The following is a 21580-nucleotide window of genomic DNA, read 5'->3' as shown; positions in this document are numbered from 1 at the left end:
GCTAGTTCTAAATTTAGATCTTTTCATGCATCGAAAATGCATTCTGACGATAGTTTAACTCCTACAAACACCTAGTGAACATTGAGCTTCTATTTTTGGAACTTCCAGAGACTCCTACATCATCTAATGGCTTTCTTCTTCTTATTTTCTCATGATTTCTTTGTTTTAAGACATGTAAAGGTTCATGCATCCATTTAATGATATAAATATGGATGGAGTCCTACTAAGCACTAGTTAGAGAGTTAGTTTGTACATAAATAGATTTGTTTTATTAGTTTAGAAACATATGTTTGCATAAAGAGATCTCTCACTCTCAACACAAATTGAGGAGAAGATTTCCTATGAATTGAGGAATGTGATATGTATTCTAGGCCATTATTTTCATGCAATAATATATGCTATTTGTGCTTGCATTTGGAGTGTAGTGATTCTTGCCTAAGTGTGTTATATTTTGTGAATCTATGTTCATGGGATATAACTGATCCAATAGTTTTATTGCATTATTTTGATTGTGCGATCTTTTAATTCTAGTGTTTTCTATAGTTTTACAAATTTTTTTGATGTACTTAGTTGGAGAAGAGATCACCATATTGTTTCTACATAGCTTTTCATCTTGCATGAGTGCACTTTTTGTGGCCTTGTAATCTGATGAAAAGTGAAACATCTTATGGTTATTGAATTCCCATCGATGATTGTATCAGTGGAATTAAGGAAGCATTGCTCCTATTTTCATTGGTTACCTTATTGATCTTTTCAAAGGCTTAATTCACAGATGTGTTTCTTCTGTAGTTTATGTCCATTAGGAATTTATTTTTCAAGTCATTTGCTTAAACTACTTATTACCCTATCTTCATTATTTTCTTTTACAAACACTTGGTTAATTTAGGAATTCATATAGTTGCATTGTTAGATTGCATTCATTGAAAAATAGAAAAAGTAGAAAAATATATTTCTTTTTGTGTGGTTATTCTTTTGAGATAGCAAGCAGATTCTACATCTTATTTGAATTTTTTAGAACTAGAAAAGGCCTCCCTATTAACAAATACATTTATCTTCAAGTAAGTAGATTCTAGTAGATCATAAGGTCACCCAAAACCTTGGAGTTGATCTCAAATTAGTTTTTCAAGAGAGGAGTTTGAAAGAATTCTTGCCATTAAGCATCATGCAAAATGACACTTGAACAATAATCAATAGCTTAGGTTGATCCTTTTTTCTGCCCAATGCTTCCCTTAAGGTTATTAGTCACATGTATTGCATAGGGATGCATAATATGACTAGATTATTATTTTTTAATATCAAAAATTCATGTTCATGTTAGCCAAAAATTGTTTGCATAGAAGTTTGTGCCATAACAAAAATCTACGTCAAAGACTGGTTACTCAACATCCATAGACTTTGATGCTTGACCTTTAGTGTGATCTTTATGCTGATACCTAGCTTTTGGATAGTTCAACACATACTCTTTCTCAACACCTGAATAACTCAGCTCATATTGCTTACTCAACATCTTGTGTTTTCTCGATATTGGAGTTGTTGAAAAGAAATTGTTTGAAGTTTAGAACCTATCATAGAAAAAACATTATTTTGTCAATGATGTCAACCATGCTACTTGCTAGCGAGACAATTTCTTTTTGGTTTGAATGCTATCATTTGTTTGATTGATGAAGACAATTTGAAAAGAGAAGATAACAAGAGATCCTATAGAAAGGTTGAGTTATTTAGTGTATTAAAGGAGCACTAAGACCAAGTAAGATATTGATGATATTATGTATTGTTGATCTACTTAAGGCTAAAGTAAATGGTTACTTTAGTTAAGGCAAGAAAAAGTGTTTTCATAAAAAGTGTCTACCAAGCCTGACTAAGAAAATAGTGTAAGCCGAGAAAATTCTAGTTCAAATCGAGCAAAAAGTTAGTGTATGCCAAGCATCAGTTAAATTTAGTAAGTGTTTACCATCAAGCAAATACAAGTAGTGACCAAGCTAAGAAGATTTAGTTGGTGCCAAGCTGTAATGGACACCCCTGGATGTCCCATAAAACTAAACCAATTTGCTGAAATGAATTTTGTCAAACAGTTTGCATGCAACCTCTTATTTTTTCGTTTAATGTTTTAATCCCCTTATAACTCCGAAAATCAAACGTTTATTTTTTTGTTGGGTTTTGTGCATGGAATTGGTATCATACAACATAAACAAGAAAGAAACTACAATAATATGCAAAGTGGAAATGAACTGCTGCTAATAAAATGTTATTTTCAGAATTCATAAAACCAAATACATGGCAGATTTATCAACTCACTAATTACTTCAGCAGTATTGACATAATACTCCAGCCCATGCTTTCGAACTTGCTGCTACAATACTTTTTCCTTCAATCAGTCCACTACCTTCGTAATACCATTCCCTCAAAGCGGCACGAGCATCGGACAAGTAGTGAAGAAGATATGAGCAAAATACCAAATCTGCCTGTAGCCGGAAATGCAACTAAATTGCCTGATAATGAAGCCAATAACAAAGAATTCCAAAGGCCAAACCCCAAGGGAATGACGTCTAGAATGTTACAAGAGAGGATAGACATCCTCAAATGCCAAGAACGGAGCTGCAACTCACACACCAATTTCTTCTCATATTCAACCTGCCTAATGAAGCCACAAATGCTTCCTTTTATTCTATTTCCAAGGGTCCGCTCAACTCATATGGGCAATGTGGGATAAAATATGTGTAATATATAAAACATATATTAAAATACCCCTTATGTCTCCCTTGGGTACACACTACCATAAAATAAATATTAAAGTAACACTTTAATATTTTACAATTAAACTAGACATTACTTTAATAAAACTTCAGGCATTAAAATGTATTAGCAATCAGACTCTGAATAATGCGAGTGATAGCTCATCGGAAAGCTTTCACCAAGGAGTATCGAATTCCAATCACCAAAATTGACCTGCACTGTGTCCTGTCGGCTTACTAAAAATAGTAAGTATGCCTGAAACTGAGTAAATCAACTTAGTTTTGGCCCAAACTGGAAATGACTAGGCCAAAACACTCCAGGATCCCATTAAACCCTTCGTTAGCCCTCGGGACCATGTAGAACAAGGCTAATGCACACACACTTGGTCAACTGCTAAAAGATGAGATCATTACAAATCCGCCCTCCTTGAAATTGCTTGTCCTCAAGAAATTAAGTAACATAATGAACTCCAACCTCCACCTGGATCCCAATATGTGATATCCATATGGAAGTTAAACCAACTGCAAACCCGTATCACCAGGACCAACCCCTGTAGCCTAGCATTCAAAACTTGTGTTGATGAAGTCAGAATGTCACCATAAGGCAACTCCATAGAAGATCTATGAAACATCTTCTTCCCTTTATCCATCCACATAATATATATTGGACTGTAATGCATATTATCACCATCATGCATTGAAAAAGATGTAGTTGTAGGTGAACCATATGTACTCATGCTAACTGTATCAACAATAGGTGTTGCCGCATCGAAATATATGGACATAGGAACAACATTAACTGCTGCAACAGAAAATTGAACCGAATTTGTAGTTGATGAAAACTCATAATCAACAACTTGTGTGGCTTCATTAGAAAATACATCAACCACTGCATTTAAATCATTAATCTCCTCATTGGATGGTTCAACTGACATAGAAGTGGCTGCTGATATGATAGTATCCTCACATTCTCCTAATTCCACTATTGCTACGTCATCATCCCCTGACAAGGCTTCACATGTGGTCTCCTGACTTTGCACGCATGTCTCTACTGACTCTGCCGAAATGCCCACATCACCAACATCATAGCTGGCTGGCTCTATATGTGTCTCGATCCCACCTGAGAAATCGACTACCTTCTGCTCTGGAGCAACGTACAAATCATCAATGTTGATGCCCATTTGTCTAGCCATAAGCTGCAACATCATATCCATTCGCCTATTCTGCTCCTGTTGCATACGTTGCCTCTTCTCTAATGTACCCAATAATTGTCCGAACATCACATCTTGATCTGGACTAATATACATCTTTATCCGACTATCAATATGATCTCCACAGGATGGCAGGACTTATAGCTCTGATACCACTGTAATGGACACCCCTGGATGTCCCATAAAACTAAACCAATTTGCTGAAATGAATTTTGTCAAACAGTTTGCATGCAACCTCTTATTTTTCTGTTTAATGTTTTAATCCCCTTATAACTCCAAAAATCAAACGTTTATTTTTTTGTTGGGTTTTGTGCATGGAATTGGTATCATACAACATAAACAAGAAAGAAACTACAATAATATGAAAAGTGGAAATGAACTGCTGCTAATAAAATGTTATTTTCAGAATTCATAAAATCAAATACATGGCAGATTTATCAACTCACTAATTACTTCAGCAGTATTGACATAATACTCCAGCCCATGCTTTCGAACTTGCTGCTACAATACTTTTTCCTTCAATCAGTCCACTACCTTCGTAATACCATTCCCTCAAAGCGGCACGAGCATCGGACAAGTAGTGAAGAAGATATGAGCAAAATACCAAATCTGCCTGTAGCCGGAAATGCAACTAAACTGCCTGATAATGAAGCCAATAACAAAGAATTCCAAAGGCCAAACCCCAAGGGAATGACGTCTAGAATGTTACAAGAGAGGATAGACGTCCTCAAATGCCAAGAACGGAGCTGCAACTCACACACCAATTTCTTCTCATATTCAACCTACCTAATGAAGCCACAAATGCTTCCTTTTATTCTATTTCCAAGGGTTCGCTCAACTCATATGGGCAATGTGGGATAAAAGATGTGTAATATATAAAACATATATTAAAATACCCTTTATGTCTCCCTTGGGTACACACTACCATAAAATAAATATTAAAGTAACACTTTAATATTTTACAATTAAACTAGACATTACTTTAATAAAACTTCAGGCATTAAAATGTATTAGCAATCGGACTCCGAATAATGCGAGTGATAGCTCATCGGAAAGCTTTCACCAAGGAGTATCGAATTCCAATCACCAAAATTGACCTGCACTGTGTCCTGTCGGCTTACTAAAAATAGTAAGTATGCCTGAAACTGAGTAAATCAATTTAGTTTTGGCCCAAACTGGAAATGACTAGGCCAAAACACTCCAGGATCCCATTAAACCCTTCGTTAGCCCTCGGGACCATGTAGAACAAGGCTGACGCACACACACTTGGTCAACTGCTAAAAGATGAGATCATTACACAAGCAACCCAGTATTAGCTGAGTATCAAAAGACTGTTATTGGTGAGTGAACAGTGTAGATGTCGAGTGATAATAAAAAGTTTTAAATCGAAGATTTGATGAATCTAAGCCAACTAATTTGATTTATTAAATTATGTGAAGCATGTGAAAGATAAGTATGATGAGATGGTGGCACATAATTAAAGATAAATCATTTTGAGGCTAACTCAAGGAATATTTTAGAAAAAGTTTCTAGAGGAACTAAAATGGAAAAGTGGGTAGATTCATTGAATCTTACCTAATCCTAAAATGGATGATTTTGGTTAAACAAAAAATATGTAAATTCTCTATTTATAGAGATAGTAGGTAGAAGAAAAGGTTTTCATGTGCGAGAACCTAAGGAAGACAAGAAGTCTCGGGTGTTGCTTCATATGTAGGCCGAATAGAAGAGACTACAACTTGACATACAAAGCAAGAAGGATTAAGAGGTTGAATGCTTGAAGGGTGAACAAGTTTTCAGAGATGAAGAGTATGAATGCCAAGCAGAATGGAGGACTGAACCAAAGATCTATATGTTGGATACAAATTTTCAATTGTGTGTTATCTTTGATGTTACACAAATGTCATATTAGTTATTAGTTAATGTCTATCAAGCTTAGTTGGTCAGCAAAGCAAGTTTCAAAGTCTACCGAGCATTCCTGGAAATTACTCTATGGAAACAGTTTCTACTGAGCTAACTCAGGCGTCAAAGGATTTTGTGGTAGAAGCCAGTGTTAACCTAGCTCACAAGGTTAACGAAGGAAAGTTAGTGTTTACCGAGGTCACTCGGTCTCCAAAGGATTTTGCAGAGTTCGTAGTGTTAACCGAGCCTTTGTTGGTTAACTTAGGATTGACCAATGAAGGATTTTATTGTTTTGGGAAATAAAGTTTAATTGTTTTATGTAATGATTGTAGCCAACTGATGTAATGATTATTTGTAATTGTAAGTTGTAATTGAGCCGACTTGATAATTTGAAAGGTATATATGAAAGGTCAAGTTGAGAATTCTAATGTATGATGAATGGATGAGTGAGCATGAAAGTGTATTGATTAAAGAATTGAGTGTGAGAAAATTTTGAAGGATGGTCAGGTATCCTTGAGAAGCAACAAAGTTTTATTTGATTAGAGAGGATCTAGTGGAGCAGAATAGAGATCTGTATCAGCAATTCAATTACATCTCATTGAAGTCATTTTTATTGTTACTTTCTCACCATTGTAGCAGTGATTCCTAAATCTCTTGATAGAGTTGGTCTAACAACCATTTTGCAAATCCTCTAACAAGGTGACAATTCTATTGAATTGTTCTAAAGACCTCTAGCAAGGCCACTCCTGATAGGGTGATTAAATCCTTTAACAATATCACACCTCATAATGTGTTTTGTAACCTTTAACTAGGTTGGCTCCTAACAGGGCTCACTTCAAAGGGGTGAAAATTAGTCACTAGTTACTTGGTGGTTTTTCCCATATTGGGTTTCCATGTTAAATCTAGTGTCTCATGTGTTCATGTTATTTCTTTTATGGTTGCATGTTAATCATTATGAATTTTTAAAATCAGTAATAAGTTAACATACACTGCATCTACCAAGTTACAACATTTTTCTGTATGTCTACCAAGTGATAGTAGTAACCTATTTTTTAGACATCTAAGGGATCTATGGAATTTTTTTTTTTGGTAACCCATTCACCCCCCCACCCCTCTCAGTTACTTCATCTATATTTCCAACAATTGGTATCAGAGAATTTGGTTCTTGTAGGAAGGATTTCAAAGATCTAAGCTAAAGATCAAGATGTCTTACGAGAGGGAAATTCCAAGGCTTAATAGGGACAACTTTTCAGTATGGCAGGGACTAATGAGACTTCATCTGGCTTCCATTGGAGACACATGATTGAAATACCTTGATGAAGAATACACAACTCCTTCGGGTACATTATCTGTTAATGAAATTCCTAAGAAGAAGACTCATAACACCATGATGATAGAAATTGCATCTGCTCTAAGCTATGAAGAATTTGATGATATCAAGGACTACAAAACTGCCTTTTCTATGTGGAACAAGTTGAAGGATATCTATGAAGGTGATGACAATGCGAGAAGAGACAAAGCAGAAAGTCTAAGAGGAAAATTTGATTAGATGAGAATGAGAGAAGATGAAAACATTGCAAAATATGTGGAAAGAGTCAAAGCAAGTGTCAGTGCAATCAAAGATTTTGGAGGAGATATCAAAGAGGAAATAGTTGTAAGTAAAGTTCTTAGAATATTACTTCCCATTTATGCAATTAGAGTATCTGCAATTCAAGAAAGAAGATGTGAAGCAAATCATAAGATAAATTTAGAAGCAATAATAGGAAGATTAATTGCATTTGAGCTAGATAACTATGAGAATTATGTTTCTTCTTTTCAAAACATTGAATTAGCATTTGAAGCCAAGATTTCACTCAGGGAAAAAGGTAAAAAGATAAAGGATTCTTAGTCAAAAAGTGAAGAAGAATCAGAAGAAAGTTCTGACAGTGATCTTGAAGTAGTTGAAGCTCTACTTGCAAGGAAATATTATAGAGGCAAAGGGAGATAAAAAGGTAAGGTTCCCCTAATCTATTTTTCATGTGAGGAAATTGGTCATATTGCAGCTAGGTGCCCAAACAAGCAAAACAAGGATGAGAAGAAAGGTCAAAAGTGCAATGGCAAGAAATATTTCAAATCATTCAAGGAAAAAGGTAAGAAAACATGTTTCATGGCTAAGGACTCTAAGGATCCTGATAATAGTGAAGATGAAATTGTTTATATTTCTATGAAAGATGAATCTATTAATGATAAGGAAGATAAGACGACACTTATCTCTCATGTGAGAAAAAATGATACATGGATCATAGACAGTGGTTGTTCTCATCATATGAGTGGTGACAAAACTAAGTTTGAACATTTTGAAGACTATGATGGTGGTAGTGTAAGGTTTGGAAATAATGAACCTTGTTGCATAAAATGAAGAGGTCAAATCTCATTGACTAAAGAAATTGTATGTGATAATGCCTATTAGGTTGAAGGACTAAAACATAATCTGTTGAGTGTGGCACATCTAATCAATATTGGATTCAAGGTGGGATTCATGCATGGAAAGGCAAGACTGCTAGATGACAAAGAAAAATGGATATGATTGGGCATACAAACAAAAGGTAACTTTTTTTATCTTAAACTTGGTGAGTGCTCATGTTGAAGAAAATTTGTTATGGCATAGAAGGTTATGTCATGTAAATTTTGATAACATGATAAAGATAAGAAAATTTAGGAAAGTAAGAGGCATTTCTAGTTTCAAGAAACCTGATGTTGGTCTATGCAAGAATTGTCAGATTGGTAAGATGGGAAAGACTATTTTTAAAAGAAAAAGCTATCAGTCTAAAGATATTTTAGAAATTGTGCATACTGATTTGTGTGGACCTATTGGAATTGAGAGTTATACTGGAGAAAAGTTTTTTATTCTTTTTGTTGATGACTACTCTAGAATGATGACTATTATGTATCTGAGAGAGAAGTCAGAAGCATTTGATAAATTCAAATGGTATTTGGCTAGGGTAGAGAAGGAAATAGGGAAAAGACTAAAATACTCGAGATCAAACAGAGGTGGTGATTTCATTTCCCATGAATTCAATAACTTTTGCATTGAAAGAGGAATCAAAAGACAGGTATTAGCTCCTGGAACTCCTGAGTAGAATGGAATAGCTAAAAGGAGGAATAGATCTATCATGGATTTTGCAAGGACTCTAATGATTGAAAAGAACATTGCTATCAAATACTGGAAGGAAGCTATCAACACTGTAGTTCATACCTTGAACTGAGTACAACTAAAAAAGGACTCATTCAAAACTCCCTATGAATTATGGTATGGATATAAACCCAATGTAAGTTACCTGAAAGTATTTGGAAGTAAATGTTGCATTTTGAAAGAATCTAGAAAAGACAAATTTGATGTGAAGGGTGATCAAGGAATATTTTTGAGATATTCTTGCAAAAGTAAGGCATATAGATGTTTGAATTTGTCTACTCACAAAATCATAGAAAGTGCACATGTGAAAGTTGATGAGTTTGCAAAAAGGATTGAAGAAAGAAAAAAGGAACTAGAAGATTATAGGAGATTTGTTTTCATTGAACCTGATACATTTCCAGATACATATGTCAATCAAGTGACTTCTACTCCTGAGTCTTCAGTCACCAAGTTGCAAGAAGTTCCAACTGAGTCACAGGAACCTGAGTCATAGTCTGAAGCTACTGAGCCAATTCCTACCGAGCCAGAGTAGCTAGAACCTAAAGTTGAAGTGCAAGAAGATGAAAATGCAATTCATTCAAGAGGCAAGGAACTTGTGTTAGCCAAGTATGTAAGGAGACATCATGCACTAGATCAGATTATTAGAGACAAAACTGAAGGTACTATGACAAGAAGTAAGCTAAAAGGTACTTGTTTACTTGTTGATTTTGAACCTAGAAATATCAAAGATGAATTGGAAAATGAAAGTTAGATTGAGGCTATGAATGAAGAGATAGAGAAAATAGAGAAGAACAAAACCTAGACTCTTTTACCTAGCCCTAAAGATAAAAAATTTATTGGAAAAAAGTGGGTATTCAGGAATAAGTTGAATAAAGATGGTAAGGTGTCAAGAAACAAAGCTAGACTAGTGTGTAAGGGCTACTCTCAAGAAGAAGGAATTGATTATGGAGAGACTTTTTCTCCTGTTGCAAGATTGGAAGGTGTTAGGACCTTATTAGCACATGCAACATACAAAGGATTTAAGGTATATCAGATGAATGTCAAATCTGTATTTCTCAATGGTATTCTTGATGAAAAAGTCTACATTGAGAAATCTAAAGGTTTTGTTGATCCAGACAAGAAGGACATGGTTTGCAAATTATACGAAGTATTGTATGGTCTAAAACAAGCTCCTAGAGCATGGTATGAGATATTACATAACTATCTTATTTAGATTGGTTTCCAAAGAACTAATGATAATAGTAGCTTGTATATCAAGGAAGGACCAGATAACAAGATTGTTTTGGCATAGATATTTGTGGATGATACTTTGTTTACAGGAAATGATGATCGATACAAAGTTTTTTAAGAGAAAATGAATAAAGAATTTGAAATGTCTATATATATTTGGTGAGATTAAGTTCTTTGTTGATCTTCAAATATAGCAGAGCAAGAATGGTATCTACATCACTCAGTCTAAATACATCAAGGAGATACTCAAGAAGTTTGGTACGGAAGATTGTAAACTAGTTGGAACACCCATGTGTACTAGACTAAAGCTTACCAAAGATGATGAATCAAAAGAGGTAGATTAGACCCTATATAGATCAATGATTGGAAAATTGTAGTATGTAGTTCATACAAGGCCTGATATTGCTCTTGCAGTTTGCACAGTGGCAAGATTTTCAGCAAAATCCAGAGAAAATCACATGATGGCAATCAAGAGGATCTTGAGATACTTGAAAGGCACTGAAGATTATGGTTTGTGGTATAAATTTGGAGGAAATTTTGAATTGAAAGTGTCCACTGATGCTAATTGGGTAGGAAACATTGATGATAGAAAGAGTGCAAGTGGTGGAGCATTCCTTCTAGGAAAAAGGTTGGTATCTTGGATAAGTAAAAAGAAAAATTGCACATCTCAATCTACAGTAGAAGTAGAGTATGTTGCAGTAGTAGTGAATTGTTCTAACGTTGTTTGGTTTAAATAGTTGTTGGAAGGCATGAAGGTTGAGATTAAAGAACCAATTGTTATATTTTGTGACAATACAAGTGCAATTAACATATCAAAGAATCTAGTAATGCATTCCAAAACCAAACACATTGCTATAAAGTATCACTTTTTCAGAGAATTGGTGTAGGATAAAGAGCCAAGCCATTACCTAAGGATGCATTCTTGTATCTAAGAGGTAAGTTAGGGGTCACCCCCCATCTGAAGCTCACTAAAATAAAAGTTTTAGTGATGCATTAATATGAACCTAGTTGAAGATCTATCATTTGATACAACATAGTCATGCGAGCATTGCATATGAATTAGTACTTAAGGTACATTGATACTCATTTTTTATGTGTTGTCTTTGGCATGTGTTGTCAAAGAGGGAGAGTTTACTACCATATCTTTTCTAAAATTTGAATGAATTTGTTTAAGGGAGAGTTTGCTATTTAGAAAAGAAGCTATGTAATTCCTTCACAGAGGGAGATTACTATAGTTTAAGGCATAAAATATAAGAGGGAGAAAATATTCTATCAAAGAAAGACTTTTTTTCAAATTTCATTGTGCTATGACATGTTGTGTTGCCATCAATGCTAAAGAGGGAGATTTTTGGATACAATTGTCCAATTGTGTGTTGTCTTTGATGTTACATAAATGTCATATCAGTTATCAATCAATGTCTATGGAGCTCAGTTGGTCAGCAAAGCAAGTTTCAAAGTCTACTGAGCATTCTTGGAAATTACTTTGTGGAAACAGTTTCTAGTGAGCTAACTCGAGCGTCAAAGGATTTTGTGGCAAAAGCTAGTGTTAACTGAGCTCACAAGGTTAACGAAGGAAAATTAGTGTTTACCAAGGTCACTTGGTCTCCAAAGGATTTTGTAGAGTTCACAGTGTTAACCGAGCCTTTGTTGGTTAACTCAGGAAATCAGATCTGAAGCAATATTTACCAAGCAACATTGGCCAATGAAGGATTTTATTGTTTTGGGAAATAAAGTTTAATTATTTTATGTAATGATTGTAGCTAATTGATGTAATGGTTATTGGTAATTGTAAGTTGTAATTGAGCCAACTTGATAATCTGAAAGGTATATATGAAATGTCAAGTTGAGAATTCGAATGTATGATGAATGGATGAGCGAGCATGCAAGTGTATTGATTAAAGAACTAAGTGTGAGAAAATTTTGAAGGATGGTCAGGTATCATTGAGAAGCAGAAAAGTTTTATTTGATCAGAGAGGATATAGTGGAGCATAACAGAGACCTGTATCATTAATTCAGTAGCATCTCATTCAGGTTATTTTCATTGTTAATTTATCACAATTGTAGCAGTGATTCCTAAATCTCTTAACAGAGTTGGTCTAATAGCCATTTTGTAAATCCTCTAACAAGGTGATAGTTCTATTGAATTGTTCTAAAGACCTCTAGCAAGGCCACTCCTTATAGGGTGATTAAATCCTTTAATAAAGTCACACCTAATAATGTGTTTTGCAACCTTTAACTTGGTTGGCTCCTAATAGGACTTGTTAGAGTAAATAATTAATATTTAATTATTTATTCTATTGCTTAAGTTTACTTAGGTCATGCATTTATTTAATATTTTATATTTAATGCATGTTGTGGTTAGTTGGTGACAACACGGGAGTTTGTTCCCTTCTAGTTGTCACACTTATCTTCCAGCTTGTTCTACAAGCTTCCATGAGCTCTTTATATTTGAGCTCTCCTCATTGTATTTTCACATTGTGAAGCCATTTCTTATTGTAAATACATTTCTCATTGTGTTTGCATTCATGGTGTCTCTCATGTCCGTTTAGGGTTTTTTCCTGTGCTCCATGCTCTTCCCTTCTATGGCTTCTCTTTGACAGGTTTCGCATGCAGGTGATCTTGGCGTCTTCGGAGTTGGCTTTCCTCAACTCCAACATGGTATCAGAGCCTTCCTGCTGCTGCTTCGTTGAAGAAATTTTGAAGCCGTGATTTGAAGTCACAAATCCTAGTTTGTTTGTGCAATTTTTCTTCAAATCAGGGGATCAGCGATTTTTCGGAGCACTTTGGGCCCAAACGGACATCACCATTGGATCCGGAAGGCCATTTGCAGTCAGGATTCATATAAAACTTGTCATTTTTGGAGACAGGGCATTTTTGGCGATTTTTTGAGGCCTCTAGGAGTCTGTCGTACGGTCGTACGGACGCAGCGCGGATTTAAAAAAAAAAAAAAAAAAAAAAAAAATATTTCGGGCGCCGTCGCCGCGGGGCCGCCACCGCACCACCCGCGCGCCGCCCGCTCCCCGGCCTCCTCCCGGCCGCCGCCCGTCCACCGCCCTCCGATGGCGGCTCCTCTGCCTCCGCCGCCCCTGCGGCCACCTCCGCCGGTTCTGCCGCCCCTGCGGCCGCCTCCGCCCGCTCTGCGCCACATCTGCAGGGTCCGCTGACACAGCAGGCCGAGTCAGCCACTGCAGGGGTGACACGTGGCTTGGGCGCCACGTGGCACCTTGCCACGTGGACCCGCCACGTCACCCCTACCACGTCAGCACTGCCACGTGGCACTCTTTTTTTGCTGCGATGGCCACCAAGCCGTCAAATTTAATCGACTGACTTGCTGACCTCAGCGCTGCATCATCATCCTTGCTTGCACTCTCCTTCAAGTTCTCTTTTGGACCTACTTGTGGTTTTTTGGCCATAACTCTTGCATACGGAGGTATTTTTCCGATCCGAAAGAAGCGCCAGAAAGCTGGTTCCAAGACGAAGATTTTGGTGTAGGTATTTTTAGGTTTTGATTCTTTTTTATTGCTTTTTTTTCTGTTGAAGTTTGAAGTCCTGTTTTTGACTCCGGCATGCATATCTTTTGCGTCCCATGTCTGTTTTTGGAAAACTTTATATTTCTGGAAAGCTGGTTCTGTGCACTTTTTAGAACTATCATCTTTTTTCCTCACTTTTGGCCTCTTCTCTTTCTATCATAGTTTTGGCATTTTTGCTCTATGGTGGATATTTTGAGTGTTTTAGGCCCGAGGATCGTTTTCCTGGCATGGTTTGCTTTCTTTTCGGCTGTACTTTCTTTTGGTTCAGCTCTTTTTTATTTTTTGATCATTGTAGCTATCCTTTTGAAGAACTTTTCTATTTCGCACTGAGATAAATTGTCACTTTTGTATTTCAGGAGTCATGAACGTTGTTTTGAGTCAGGTGTACTTGCACTATTTTTATAAAGCACCATGGGGGGGATTATTTATTTGCTATTTTAGGCATTCTCCCTTTGTCAAGTGAGTGTCCCTTCCACGACATTAGCCCATGCAGAGTCAGTTAGACCGTGTCTTTATCGGTGTCTGTACCTCTTTTCCTCTCTCCTCGTTCTTGGTTCTTTTGCAGAAGATTTTGGCTCACCTTCTCAGTTGCCTGTCATCACACCCCATCTGCATTAAGGGGGGATTATGCTGTGTTGTAATGCATCCATGGTTCGATGGTTCGATAGTGTGAACTATGTATTCAGTGGTTGATCCTACATACAAGGCGATTGCAGTGGCTGGCTAACTATGCATTTCGGTGAGATGGATCATCTACCATATAGACATGCTCGGTTCGTGCCTTCTTCTTCCATGGAGGTTTCTTCAGATCAGCAGTTTGACAGATTTGCGACTTCTTCATGCTTCAGTGATGCTGCTTCTTCATGATCACTCTTTGTTCTTGTTTTAGGGGACATTTTCCCTAGTTGGAGACTTCTTCCGCTCTTCACTGGGTTCTTACCTCTTTTTAGGGGAGGGTTTTTCCCATGTGGTTTTCTCTCTTTCCCTGCTTACAGAGGTTTCATTCTTCTTGCATTGTACTTGGGTACCTAAAATGGCCTCGTTGCCGGGACCCATTATGCATTTCATCTTAGCTTTGTGAGCTTAAGGCATTTCCCTAAGTTGCACTTAAGGGGGGGTGTTAGAGTAAATAATTAATATTTAATTATTTATTCTATTGCTTAAGTTTACTTAGGTCATGCATTTATTTAATATTTTATATTTAATGCATGTTGTGGTTAGTTGGTGACAACACGGGAGTTTGTTCTCTTCTAGTTGTCACACTTATCTTCCAGCTTGTTCTACAAGCTTCCATGAGCTCTTTATATTCGAGCTCTCCTCATTGTATTTTCACATTGTGAAGCCATTTCTTATTGTAAATACATTTCTCATTGTGTTTGCATTCATGGTGTCTCTCATGTCCGTTTAGGGTTTTTTCCCGTGCTCCATGCTCTTCCCTTCTATGGCTTCTCTTTGACAGGTTTCGCATGCAGGTGATCTTGGCGTCTTCAGAGTTGGCTTTCCTCAACTCCAACAGGACTCACTTCAAAAGAGTAAAAATTAGTAACTAGTTACTTGGTGGTTTTTCCCATATTGGGTTTCCATGTTAAATCTGGTGTCTCATGTGTTCATGTTATTTCTTTTATGGTTGCATGTAATAAGTTAACATACATTGCACCTACCGAGTTACAACATTTTTTTGTATGTTTACCAAGTGACAACAGTAATCTATTTTTCAAAGATCTAAGGGATATGTGGATTTGTTTTTGTGGTTACTAATTCACCACCCCCCCCCTTCAGTTACTTCATCTATATTTCCAATACTATAATCTACAAGTGAGTTGTATTTTATTATCAAATCAAGTCCTCTCGTTACTTTCTAACACCTATATTAGTTTGGATAAATCCTTTGGATTAAGGTTGAAGTAACAGTCATTTGTAAATTCTTTTACTAGGTGACATTCTAATGGGATGTTTTAAAGTCCTCTAACAAGGGTCACTCCTAATATGCTGATTGAAATCCTTTAACCAAGTCATATTTAATATGTGTATTGTAAGCTTTAATAGGGTTGGCCTTTAACAAGGCATCACTTTAGAAGAATGAAATTGGGTAGCATGTTATCGATGCTTTTTTCCAAATTTGGTTCCACATTAAATCCTTGTGTCAAATTGTGTAAATGAGTTTATTGCATTTCGTGTTTACATTTCTACAAAGTTATTTTGACCTAGGATAGTGACCTACTAAGTTAAGGTATTGGATGATCTAATGGATGCATGTATGATATGGTTTTATGGATATGAATATGTTGAGCATTGAAAAGTTTTATTTTTACATTTGGACCTTGGATAAATGATTCACCCCCCCTCTTAGTTATTCAAAAGAATTTCAAAATTGGAATTAGAGCATAGGTGTTTGTGAGGAAATAGTTTGAAGGTACTAAAAGCTAAAGACCAAGATGTATAGAAAGGAGGTGCCCAAACTGAACAAGGAAAATTTTACTACATGAAAAAGTTTGATGAAGCTACATCTAGGAGGTTTTGGAGACTATGTACAATATACCATCACCACTAAGCATGTTGATCCTACTAGAGCCCTTACTGGTGATGATCTAAAAAGAAAAAAGAACACAATCAAGCAATGTTAGAGCTTGCCTCTGCCCTAAGCGACTCAGAGTTTGATGACATCAAAGGATGTAATTATGCTAAGAAGATGTTGGATGTTATAGAGATGATTTATAGAGGAGATAAGAATGTTCTAAGAGCCAAAGATGAAAGTCTAAGAGGAAAGTTGGATGACATGAGAATGCAAGAAGGTGAGACTATAGTCCAAGATTGCACAAGAATCAAAGATTTTGTGAATGCTATTAGAGGAGAAAATGGTGTTATTGAATATGAGACCATGATAAAAAAAAAGTACTAATAACCCTTCTTCCTATCTATGCTATTAGAGTCTCTACCATACAAGAAATAAGGTGTGTTGCTAGTACTAATCTAACCCTTGAAGGACTGATGGGTGGACTCACTTCTTTTGAATTCTCTAATTTTGATAATTTCAAAATTGAAAATGTTGAATCCACTTTCAAAGCCAAACTAACACTGAAAGAACCTAAAGAGAAAAAGAAAAAGGTCAAGTATGTTTCTAGTGATAGTGGTATAGATGAAGATGATTTATAAGAACTTGAAGCATTGTTAGCAATGAGCTTTCACATAGGCAAAGGGAAATACAAAGGTAAGCTACCTATCATGTGTTTCAATTATAACAAGGTTGGTCATATTGCTACTAGGTTTTTGGAGAAGAAGAAAAATAGAAGTGGAGATAAATATATAGGTAAAAGAGATGAGAAAAAAAAAGATTATAAAGACAAAGAAATAACTCTTGCTACATTTTTCAAGAGGAAACAAAAGATGGATCTAATGACCATGATGATGGAGGTTTTTATGTTGCTATGAAAGATGATTCTAATGAAGATGAGGCAACTGCATTGATATCTTATGTGAACAAAAGTGATAGATGGATCATTGATAGTGGATGTTCACATCACATGACTGGAGATAAAAGTAAGTCCATTAACCTTGAGTACTACAATGGAAACAATGTTAGATTTGGTAATGATGTGCTCTATCTAATAAAAGGTAAAGGATCAATCAAACTATTAGAAAAGATCATGTGTGACAATGCTTACTATGTAGGATATAACTATAACTTTTTGAGTGTGTCACAATTGAGTAGTTCAGGTTGCAAGGTTGAATTTGACAACAAGAAAGCAGAGATCTATGACACTGATGGAAAACTAATTGGAAATGGAGATTAGACTAGATGTAAACTATTTTATCTTCACATGAATGATTCTTCTTGTCTTGTTGTAGAATTTGATGATGTGTGGCTATGACACATGAGGTTATATCATGTTAACTTTGATAACTTAGTCAGTATCAGTAACATGAAAAGAGTCAGAGGTTTGCCAAAACTGAAGAAACTTGATAATGTGATTTGCAAACAATGTCATTTAGTCAAGATGACAAAATCTAGTTTTAAAAGTAAGACTCACTCCTCAAAAGAAATTTTGGAATTAGTTAATATTGATTTGTGTGGACCAATTGATGTGCAAAGATACAAAGGTGACAAGTACATTATCCTATTTGTTGATAATTATTCTAAGATGATGATAGTTATGTTTTTGAAACAAAAATCTAATGCTTTTCAAATGTTTAATTGGTGTCTAGAAAGAGTTTAAAAGGAGACTAGAAAAAGCTTGAAATGTCTAAGGTCTAATAGAGGTGGAGAATTTAAATGAAATGAGTTCAAGATATTCTGTAATTGCAGAGGAATCAAAAGACAAACTTTTGCACCTAGGAACCCTCCACAAAATGGGATTTATGAAAGGAGGAAAAGATTTGTAATGGACTATGATAGAACAATGATGTTTGAGAAGAATGTTTCTTTGAAACAATAGAGAGAAGCTATAAGTACAACTGTCTATAACTTGAACTGAGTAAAAGTCAAGAAAGGTATGAATTCCACACCTTTTGAACTATGGTATGGATACTCACCCAATGTAAAATATTTTAAGGTATTTGGAAGCAAGTGTTACATTCTTAAGGACACTAGGAATGGTAAACTTGATGCTAAAAATGAAGAAGGTATATTCCTAGGCTATTCCACAAGAAGTAAATCTTATAAGTGTTTAAATATTAACACTAAAAAAGTTGTGGAAAGTGCAAATGTGAAGTTTGATGAATATACAAAGGTACATGAAGCTGAACATAAGAAGGAATTTGAAGAGTAGAAAACCTTCATATACTACTATGAAGACATGAATGCTGATGAAACTATAAAGCAAGGTGTAAATCAATAATAAAAAGTATCAGTGACTATCAAGTCACATACAAAGGATGTTGAGTTTCATTAATGAACTAAGTTACATTTAGGAGCCAATTTGCATATAGAAGTCAAGATAAATTTTGAAAGTAAGATTAGTGCACATGAAAGGAATGTCTATTTACCTAATAGAGGAGTACACAGTGATTCTGAAGTTGATAGACCCATTGAAGAAAGAAGACTAGAACAAAGATTGTCAAAGTATGTAAGAAGACATCACCCTATTGAACAAATTATTGGAGATAAAGAAGCTGGACCAATGGAAAGGAATAGGTTGAGAAGTGATACATGTTTGTTAAGCATGCATGAGCCTAAGTTAGTGAAGAATGCATTAGAGAATGAAGACTGGAGTAAATCCATGAAAGAAGAGATTGATCAGATTGAGAAGAACAAAACATGGATTCTAGTACCCATACCAGAGAACAAGAATGTGATTGGAACCAAGTGGGTGTACAGAAACAAACTGGATGAGAATGGTGAAGTCATAAGGAATAAGGCAAGATTAGTTTACAAGGGATATGCACAATAAGAGGGAATTAACTATGGAGAGATATTTTACCCAGTTGCAAGATTGAAAGAATTAAGAACTCTTCTTGCTTACTCTACATACAAAGGTTTCAAAGCTAATCAAATGGATGTGAAGTCAAAATTTCTAGATGGTATACTAGAAGAGGAGGTTTACATTGAACAAAAATAACATGGTATGTAGATTACACAAAGTTTTATATGGTTTAAAGAAAGACACAAGAGCATGGTATGAAATGGTATGAAGATTGCTTTTGAGAAGGAATGATGATAACAACAATCTGTATTTGAAGATAGAAGGAGGTAAAGAGATTTTACTAGCTGAAATATTTGTTGATGATATCATATTTGAAGGAAAAAATGCATTGTGTAAAACATTTGCAAATTAAATAAAGGAAAATTTTGAGATGTCTATGTTTGGAGAGATAAAGTTCTTTGTTGGTTTGGAAGTATATCAAATGAAATATGGTATAAATACATCACTTAGTATAAGTATGTAAAGGAAATATTGAAATTTTTTGGTATGGAAGATTCAAAACTTGTTGGCACTCCTATGGTGACACGACACAAACTATCCAAAACAAATGATTCTATTGAAGTAAATCAAACATTGTACATGTCTATGATTGGAAAATTTCAATTTGTAGCACATAGGAAATTTGGCATTGCATTAGATGTTGGGATTTTTGCAAGGTCTTCTACAAATCCTAAGGAGAATAATTTGATGGTTGTTAAAAGGATCATAGGATACTTGAAAGGGATAGAAGACTATGGCCTATACTACAAGAAGAATGATAAGTTTGAATTAAGAGCCTATATAGATGCTGATTGGGTTGGAAACATTGATGACATAAAGAGTACAATTGGTGGAGCATTTTTCTTAGGAAAGAGATTGATCACCTAGACTAGTAAGAAACAAAATTGTATATCTCAATCTATTATTGAAGCTGAATATGTGGCTATTGCAGTAAATTGTACAAATGTGGTATGGATCAAACAACTACTCAAAGGAATGAAGGAAAAAATTATTGAATCTGTGGTACATTATTGTGATAATACAAGTGCTATACACATATCAAAGAACCTTGTAATGCACACAAAGATAAAGCAAATTGTAATCAAGTATCATTACTTGACAGAGTTGGTTCAAGACAAAGAAGTAAGAATGAAATATGTGAATAGAAAAGAATAGATACATGATATATTCACAAAATCTTTACCTAAGGATGCCCATGAATATATTAGAGGTAAAATAGGGGTGATACTCCTATACAAAGCTACTTAAGAAGAAAGAGTAGTGCATTGCATCAATTGAGTTAAATATCATATTTTAAAAATTTGGTGCAATTGATCTTACTTTAGGAGTTGCCTAAAGTGATGAAGGAGCTAGATCAAAATATTTATAGTCCCATGCAAGGTGATAGAGGGAGAACTTGAATTGATTATATTTGCATGAAAAGATGATAAGTCTTTGGAATTGTTGTCAAAGAGGGAGATATAAGAAAGAGGGAGATAGATAGTAGAGAGAGATCAAAGAAGGAGATATAAGGTTATGGGAGATATGAGAAAGAGGCACATATATTGATAGAGGGGGAAATTTCAAAAATATTAATTAAATTTTTTTGTATTGTTTTTTATATTGGTTTTCCATCAATGCCATAGAGGGAGATTGTTGAAAAGAGATTGTTTGAAGTGTAGAACCTATCATGGAACAATCATTATTTTTTCAATGATGTCAAACTTGCTACTTGTTGGTGAGATGATTTATTTTTGGTCTAAATGCTATCATTTATTTGATTGATAAGGATGATTTGAAAAGAGCAGATAATAAGAGAACATAGAGAAAAGTTGAGTTATTTAGTGTATAAAAGGAGCACTAAGACCAAGTAAGACATTGATGATATTATGCATTGTTGATCTACTTAAGGCTAAAGTAAATGGTTACTTTAGCTAAGCAAATAACTAAGCCAAGAAGAATTATTTTCATAAAAATGTATTTGCCAAGCCTAACTGAGAAAATACTGTAAGCCAAGAAAAATCTAGTTCAGGCCAGGCAGAAAGTTAGTATATGTCGAGCATCACTAAATTATAGTAAGTACCAATCATTAGGGAAATAATAGTAGTGACCAAGTTGAGAAGATGTAGTTGGTGCTGAGTAACCTGGTGTTGGCTGAGCATCAAAAGATTGTTATTGCAGAGTGAATAGTGTAGATGTCGAGTGACAGTAAAAAGTGTTAAATCAAAGATTTGGCAAATTTGAGCTAACTATTTTGATTTTTTGAATTATGTGAAGCATGTGGAAGATAATTATGATGATTTGGTGGAACAAAATTCAAGTTAAACCATTTTGAGGTGAATTCAAGGAAGATTGTAGAAGAAGTTTCTAGAGGAACTAAAATGGAAAAGTGGGTAGATTCATTGAA

Source organism: Cupressus sempervirens, chromosome 10, assembly GCF_028749045.1.
Source record: "Cupressus sempervirens isolate cs-2001-9-10 chromosome 10, ASM2874904v1, whole genome shotgun sequence".
NCBI lineage: Eukaryota > Viridiplantae > Streptophyta > Pinopsida > Cupressales > Cupressaceae > Cupressus > Cupressus sempervirens.
This window is presented reverse-complemented; position numbering follows the sequence as displayed.